Source organism: Lissotriton helveticus, chromosome 12 (genome assembly GCF_964261635.1).
Source record: "Lissotriton helveticus chromosome 12, aLisHel1.1, whole genome shotgun sequence".
NCBI lineage: Eukaryota > Metazoa > Chordata > Amphibia > Caudata > Salamandridae > Lissotriton > Lissotriton helveticus.
In genome coordinates this window covers 128,005,880-128,013,442 of record NC_136073.1, presented here as the reverse complement: position 1 = coordinate 128,013,442, position 7,563 = coordinate 128,005,880, and positions in this window count along the sequence as shown.

Sequence of the window (7,563 nt, the reverse complement as noted above, 5' to 3'; positions counted from 1 at the left end):
CTCCCTACTGTCCTTCAAATAAGAAGGCAGGTTCTGTACCATTGGTTGAAGAAAAGAGTCGACATATTCTGCCATATGTTCAGTCGGCCCTCCATTACCCGATATGATGGGTCTACCGGGTGGAAAGGCACCACCCTTGTGCACCTTGGGCAGTGCATAGATACAGGGATACCGTGATTCATTAGCCATCAAAAATCTGGATTCTTGGTCAGATATAAGACCGGATTCCTTCCATTCAGCAATCCGCATATTAATATTGTTCTCTACAGATTTAATGGGATTGATTTTCAGTTTAGTATAGCAATCTGTTACTGCCAGTTGCCTAGCTATCTCATTCATATAATCAATCCTATCCATAATGACAATATTACCTCCCTTATCGGCCTCTCGTACCACAAGGGAGGTGTCATCACGTATAGAGTTCAAAAAAATTCTCTCCGCTCTAGTAATATTCTGAGAATGTTTACATTTAGTGGAGCCAAAATGGACATCCTCCAATTTGTGCAGATCACGAGTCATACGGCTTGTAAATTCATTAATGGCCTTGCATGTATTGCCCGGTGGTATAAATGTGGATTTCAGTCTTAATCCACTTTCTATTGTGGTGTCCTCATGAACATCTGTACCCCTGGCAAAGTCAATCAATGTTTCAGTTCCCTCATCATCATCTAGAGTGGCAATGAGATAAGAAGTATGTACGTCTGAAATGGTAAACTCGGAAAGACACACATCATTATTAACTTGCGAAGGGGCTCTTGGATGTTCTAAAAAGTATTTTTTCAGCTTTAATTTGCGAGCAAAACGAAATAGGTCAAGATGGACATTTTCAAAATCTTGTTTATTAGTTACGCAAAAGTTTAAGCCTTTACACAAAGTGGCATTTTCAAATGCATTAAAGTGTTTTGAAGACAGATTTATAACATTAACATCAGTACAAGTCATATCCACATCATTACTGTCCATAGTTTGGCTCACAATATTCTCAAAATTCTCAATCACTTGTTGTTCGCAAGTTTGGCTTTGGTGGTGGATCTGGTATTTTTTGCCACCCCTTCTGGTTCTTCGTTTAGATTTCTTTGTTTGTTTCCCAACCGATATCGTTGGACCTCTTGAAAAAAAGCAGAGGTCTGATTCGGTGCAAGTGTGCCAGAGCTAGTCCCTTCACCAGGATCACTTTCAAGTGAAGTGACTGATGACACTGATGTACTACTGGACACAGAACTGGGTGCTCTACTAGGCACCATAGGTACAGTTGTGGGCTTAGGGGTAGCGTCATCATATTTACGGGCAAACGTGAAAATACGGCCCCTTTCATAGTCCCTACGGTCCCTCTCTATCTTTTGTTGTTTCTTATTTTTTAAGTATAATTGATAGTTAGCCAGTTCTTTTTTCAAGATTTCATAATTTTTTGTGATGGCCTCTGTGAGATGGGTTTCCTCTATTTCTTTCTCAAGCGACAAAATTTCTTCTCGTAGCTTTTTTCCTCTCCTTTCAGCATTACGGACCAGGATGTCCATCATTTTATAAGATGCAACATGCAGACCCTCCTCCCATTCACCTAGAAGGTCTCCCTCTAAGTCCTCAAAATTGGGGAAAATTAAAATGCGTAGTCCCCTAGGGATCCGCTTGTTGTCCAGATATTTTTTTAAAGTTGCCCCATCCCACCATTTAGCTAACTCCTGCTTGCGGAGTTTCTCAAGCCTTATAAATTTACTCTTAAGGCCATCTGTCTTAGGTACGGATGTTAAGTTGCTAGTTATCTTTTTCTCAGTATTAAACAAATCACCGAGTAGTTCTTCCCTATTATCCTCAAAATTCATTTTTATCTTCAGAGTAAATAAGGTAGATTGTATGCGTACTGGTTTCTAGAGTGTGCAAGGCTTCCTACAAATAAGAATGAGACAAAAGAACTGGGAATTGAGGAAAAAACTGCACCACTGTTGAAATACCATCAGCTTTGTCAAGACTGAAGGTGCTATGTCCAGACACGTGATTCCCACACGGGCCTTAAGGGAGGTAGACAAACTATCGCCCAAAGAAACTAATTATGAAAGTTGGACAGCACCCTTCAAAAAGTTACACATTAGTTGCAAAAACAATTTTAGAACATATTGATAAACAGAAATGATAGTTTTCCCAAATATTCAGAAAGACACACAAAAGTAGTGACTTGAATTTTCTTTCTTTTATTCAATTTTTATTCTTTATTTTCTTTTTTTGAAAGTTGCGGATAGCCGACGCGTTTCGTCCGATGCCGGACTTCTTCAGGGCTATACAAAGCACATACAAAAACATAAATTACAAAAAAATTTCACTTAATATTGTATTACACAAATTGTATACATATTGGTACCCTAAACCAAAGAGAAAAGAACAAAAAACCAGAAAAGGCTCAGGGTAACAGTTTACTCATTAAGAACACGTAGTAAACAAGAATGGGAAAACATTTACAATATAAAAAGGACACTACAGTGAATGGATGGAAGAACTAAAAATAGCACACAAAAGAAAATTTACAGTCAATTTTGTAAAATGATCTCACTAAATTCTGTCATGTCCGTACACAATATTAGGTTCCATAGCCACCTAGTTTATTAGAGTTCCATGCCTAAAGTTTTGTTTAAACAAAAAAGCGCAAGAATTAATTTTAAATTTATGAACCTCCATATCGCACTGGTAGTATATAAGATAGAGTACCTCTGCTGGCTAATTGTCAACGGACAGTGTGTACAATAGATATTTGACAAATTTTTTTTATTTTTAATTTATAAATCTAAAAAATAACAATAATGCTATGTAGAGAGACACATGTAATTCGAATTTACCTTATAACACAATCTCTGGAATCAAGTTTCACATCCGTCTTGGTAATATTATCACGTAGTTTCTTTCATTAGTCTGTTAAAATAATCCCAAAGGATATATCAGAGATACTTTTAGCACTAGAGTCTGTACAAACCTATCAAATTAGTTGTAAGCATATCACTCAGCGTTACTCAAAAAAAAGGTCCAATTGCTATACAATGATTGTCAGACTTGTGCCAAGGAATAAGTAAAAACCCTCTAAAGATCATTTATTTAGAGCTTGAAATGACGTCTAGACTCACTCACGATTTATAAGTAAGATCTCAGATTCACGTCACAGTCGTTGTCGACAGGAAAAAAGTTGGCCCACAGAACAATCTGTAGAGAAATATTTTAAAAGCATTTAAAATAGTATAATGAAAGAGTATATCATATACATTATCGTATGCATATGTTTAGAATATTATGGAACATTTAGTTGGTTGATAAACAAATTGGCAAAAAAATGCCCAATTGAGAAAGAGCTAATTTATCCATATGTTTCGCTAGACCAATTTATATTCGAAAAAGATGGAAGTTTTAATAATCTATAATATGGAAACAACAGATCATCATTGTTTTAACACTAGATGGCCAGGGTTTGACTCAAAAAAATATATAGATGTGAGTAGTATTCATAAGGAAAGAGGTAAATCCTACAGAATAAAAAAGACGAAACACACAAACAGTATACCAAAACTGATGCAAAGGAGCCACCATCTTTGACTGGGTAAAAACAGTTCAAAATCCAACACTCATCAGTGATCATACTCATCTCTAATGAGTTTAAACTGTCTTGGTCAAAATACCCTCCTAAAACTAACAAAAATACCACTAGATTCATAACGAGGTTTCAGGACAAGCTAAAGAATATGAAAGTCTTTCCCAATCTAACCAAAGGTAAAGTTAGTATCAGTATGCAAAGGCAAGACTTACCAGGGAGCTAGCGCATACAGGAACGTCAGGTTGTGGTCTTCTGGTTCAAAGATTTAAGCGCCAAAAGCACTGTTTAAATAGGAGTCCTAATAGAATAATTGGTCCATTTACCAACAATTAGTTAATAATAATTGCTAAGTGGGTTACGAAAAAAGCGCCGCCATCTTGGAACAGGAAAGGTATAATGCATCTTAGCCTCCCAATATTAGACCAAATACTCGCCGAGAGAGACATAATTCTCGGAAGCCTCCAAATATGAAAGTAGGATTAATTTTTGAACTAGGCATGCTTTTTATAAAACATAAGTGGATTTAAAAAGTAAAAAAGAAAACGAGAAAAATAAGAAAAATAGGCAACCCGGTCCCGATTCCCCTATTGTATCACGTGGTAAGGAAAACAGCGGCCGCCATTTTAAGAAGGTCAAAACAACTATCAGGAAAGCCAAAGATACTCAAGAGAGATATGTGGGCAGATTTCGCCACATATCAAAAACAGATTTAATAATTAACCTAATAGACACGCTCCTCATATTATGGAGATGAAAATCATAATGAAATACATAAAAGTCATTTTTATAAAGTGCGTACTCGTAATTTGAAAACACAGTTCTAACAGAATAAAACCATCTAATGATACAATCAAAGGAACAACCCACGTAAGGTTACATATTTTCGAAATAAAGAGCCAGAGTCAAGGATCAAAAAACGTAAAGTAATATATAAAACGGCAGGTGCCATCTTGGAATGGTCTTGGTTATACAATATTATTACCCTTTAGGTTGATAGCCCAATAAGGTTAGGGGGACAGAGATAAGGAGAAGGCTCAAAGTAGAAGATGTTTGAGTATGTTGTAAAATACATGAGTAACATTGATTTTACCAATGACATGAACACAAATATTAAAACTTATTGAAAAAATATAGGTAAATTCAATCCTATGAACAAAAAGTGGAGTTCTCAAACTTAACATAAATGACTTTTATACATGGAAAAAAGGCAAAGAGCATTAAATACATGTAACTTCAGAATCTAAAACTGCCAAACATTTTAACAAAAGAACAGGGATAATGATACTTAAACTGATTCCCACCGAGCCCTATAGGAAAAAGTGAAACTCGTTATTTGTGTTCATTCCCTGTTGAACCGCTCTAAGCCTACAAATCCAGCGCGATTCCCTTTGTCTTAACAGTACAACTCTATCGCCACCCCTATCATTGCTAAGCACCTGTTCAATTGCATGAAAGGAGATGGCGTCGTGATCAGGATGACATGCAAGGATATGTTGTACCACAGGACTACGAATATCGTGATTTTTTATGTCACGAACATGTTCCTGAATTCGCTTCTTAAGATTTCTGGTACTACTGCCCACATATATCATTTTACAGTGACAGATGAGGGCATACACCACATATGTGGTATTGCAGTTAATCAGTCCCCTTATTGTATATTTCTTGGGTCCATTGTAACTAAAGGTCTTAGTTTTATTAAGACCGTATTCACAAATGGAGCACGTGCCACATGTGTGAAAACCATCCGTTTTCACAGGCAACCATGTGCTGGTGGTCATCTTAGCTGGTTTGATATAGCTAGGGCAAATCATGTTTTTGATAGATAAACCCTTTTTGTAGACCACCCTCGGTTTGGCATGTACAATGTCCTTAGGGATCGAATCTGACAAAAGTAAGTGCCAATGTTTCCGAAGCAGATTGTAAATATGATTGCTATATAGACCATATTCTGTGATGAAGGTACATTGTTGGCTAAAGGAAATATTCCTCTTTGGGGCACTAGTGGTAAGGGTCTCACTCCTATTCTTCTTTTTTATTTTGCTTTCAGCTTTTTTCAGTACTTTAGGATCATACCCTCTTCTTTTAAAATTATTAGTAGCCTCTCGTAGCCTTACTTCAAAGTTTTTTTCTTCAATGCAGATGCGCCGTAACCGTGTCATCTCCCCGAACGGGATGGCATCTATAGTGTTTTTGGGGTGACAACTATCTGCTCGTAAAACACTGTTACATGAAGTGGGTTTTTTGTACAGATCACTATGAATAATTCCACTTTTTGCATACAATTTTAAATCCAGGAAGAAAACTTCATCCCTGGATCTGGTCATAGTAAGCCTGATATTACGTCCATTATCATTAAGGAAAGCAAAATACTGATCTAATTCCTCACTGCTCCCTTTCCAAATCAAAAAAACATCGTCAATATAACGAACATAAAAAAGAATATGTTCGATCCAGTCCTTTGCGCCACGGCCCCAGGCATGCTCCATCTCAAACAAACCCATGAAAAGGTTAGCGTAAGATGGAGCAAACCTGGAACCCAGGGCTCCCTGCTTCAAGATCATACAGATGTCATTGACGGCGGCCACTAGCACTGTTTCTGGGCTAAGTGAGGGTCTGAAACTGGACTGAAATACATTAAGGACACTGTTTTCCTCAATATAAGAAATGAGCTGTGTATTCATCCAAATATTTAAAATGTTAGTACAAAAATGAAGAATGGAAATAGGATAGTTGGAAGAGATATTAGGTTCTTAAGTATCCTTTTTGAAGAGAGGGTGACTAAAGTTGTTTTACAAAAGGAGGGAACAATACCATTCGCCAGGGAGTTATTACAGATTGTGATCTCACCAGGCAGTTATTATAGAGTGTGAGGCATTTCACCTTTTCAGAAGTCAGTCGTGTTTTGTCTGATAAGGAAATTGAAAGCCTTTTAGCCTGTTGAGGAGGTAATTTGGTATTTTCACTTACTGATGAGGAAGTTGTGTGTTCCTCTTCGAAGGCAGCGGTTATATTGTCATCCCTCAACAGCTGAGTCATCCTGTGTTTTTCTTGCTAAGGTGGCAGTCATGTTCAACCTGCTTCATGGCAGCTAGGACTTCACTCTTGCAGAGGAAGCATTCTGGGGTTTGTCATGCTAAAGAAATTGGGATTACAGGGCAATTACTTTTCACCTAGTAAAAATCAGGCCTGTAGTGATCACCTGTGTAGGTGGCAGTTGTGTGTTTTCACCTAATGTGGGAGGAAGAGTTGTAATTTGCCAAATAATTGGCATTTGTGTGATTTTCCTATTGAGGGGGTAATATTGTATTTGGCAATACTGTGGAGGTAGATGTCAGTTTTCAGCTGTTGAGGGAGCAGATGTTGTTTTTAGGTCTCGCCCTTGAGACCTATTGTTGCAGAGATGCCTCTCAAGGGAGACAAACCGGGGCACGCTCAGCGATTCGGGTTTGTGGACGTGCACGTCCAGCCCGGTGCCGTGCACATCTCCTGTCCCACATTCACACAGCGCCTCTTGCCTCTCTCAATCACGCGCGCAGCCACACTCACGCATGCACACACATACGCACACACTCCCCTCCTTACCTCACCTCACTTCTAAAGTTCCCTTCTATACCCCCTTCCGTTGAATTAAGACAACTTTTCATCTCTTCCAAAGAGCTCTACTATGAACTTAATAGTGCCCTCCCATCTGCCCTTGCAAAGTGCCCTGCCTGCTCAAGTCCCAAGCGTTGGTTGTCTTCCTCAGGGTGAAGCAGTGCAATAGCTTAACTCGGTCCTGAAAAAGAGCCAAGAAATAGGATTTTTCCTATGTCCTACCTCGGCGCTGGGCACTGCGTGTGTGTGTGAGTTCCGCCCCTCCTGGCGTTGGGTTCCTTTCTGTGCGCGTGCCGCCCACGCGGTGGGGGGTGCCTCCAAGTCTGCGCGCCGCTGCTCTCTCGCTCAGTGTCTCGCGGTGGTTTGGTCTACTCTGTACCCTCTATTCTCCACTCCCC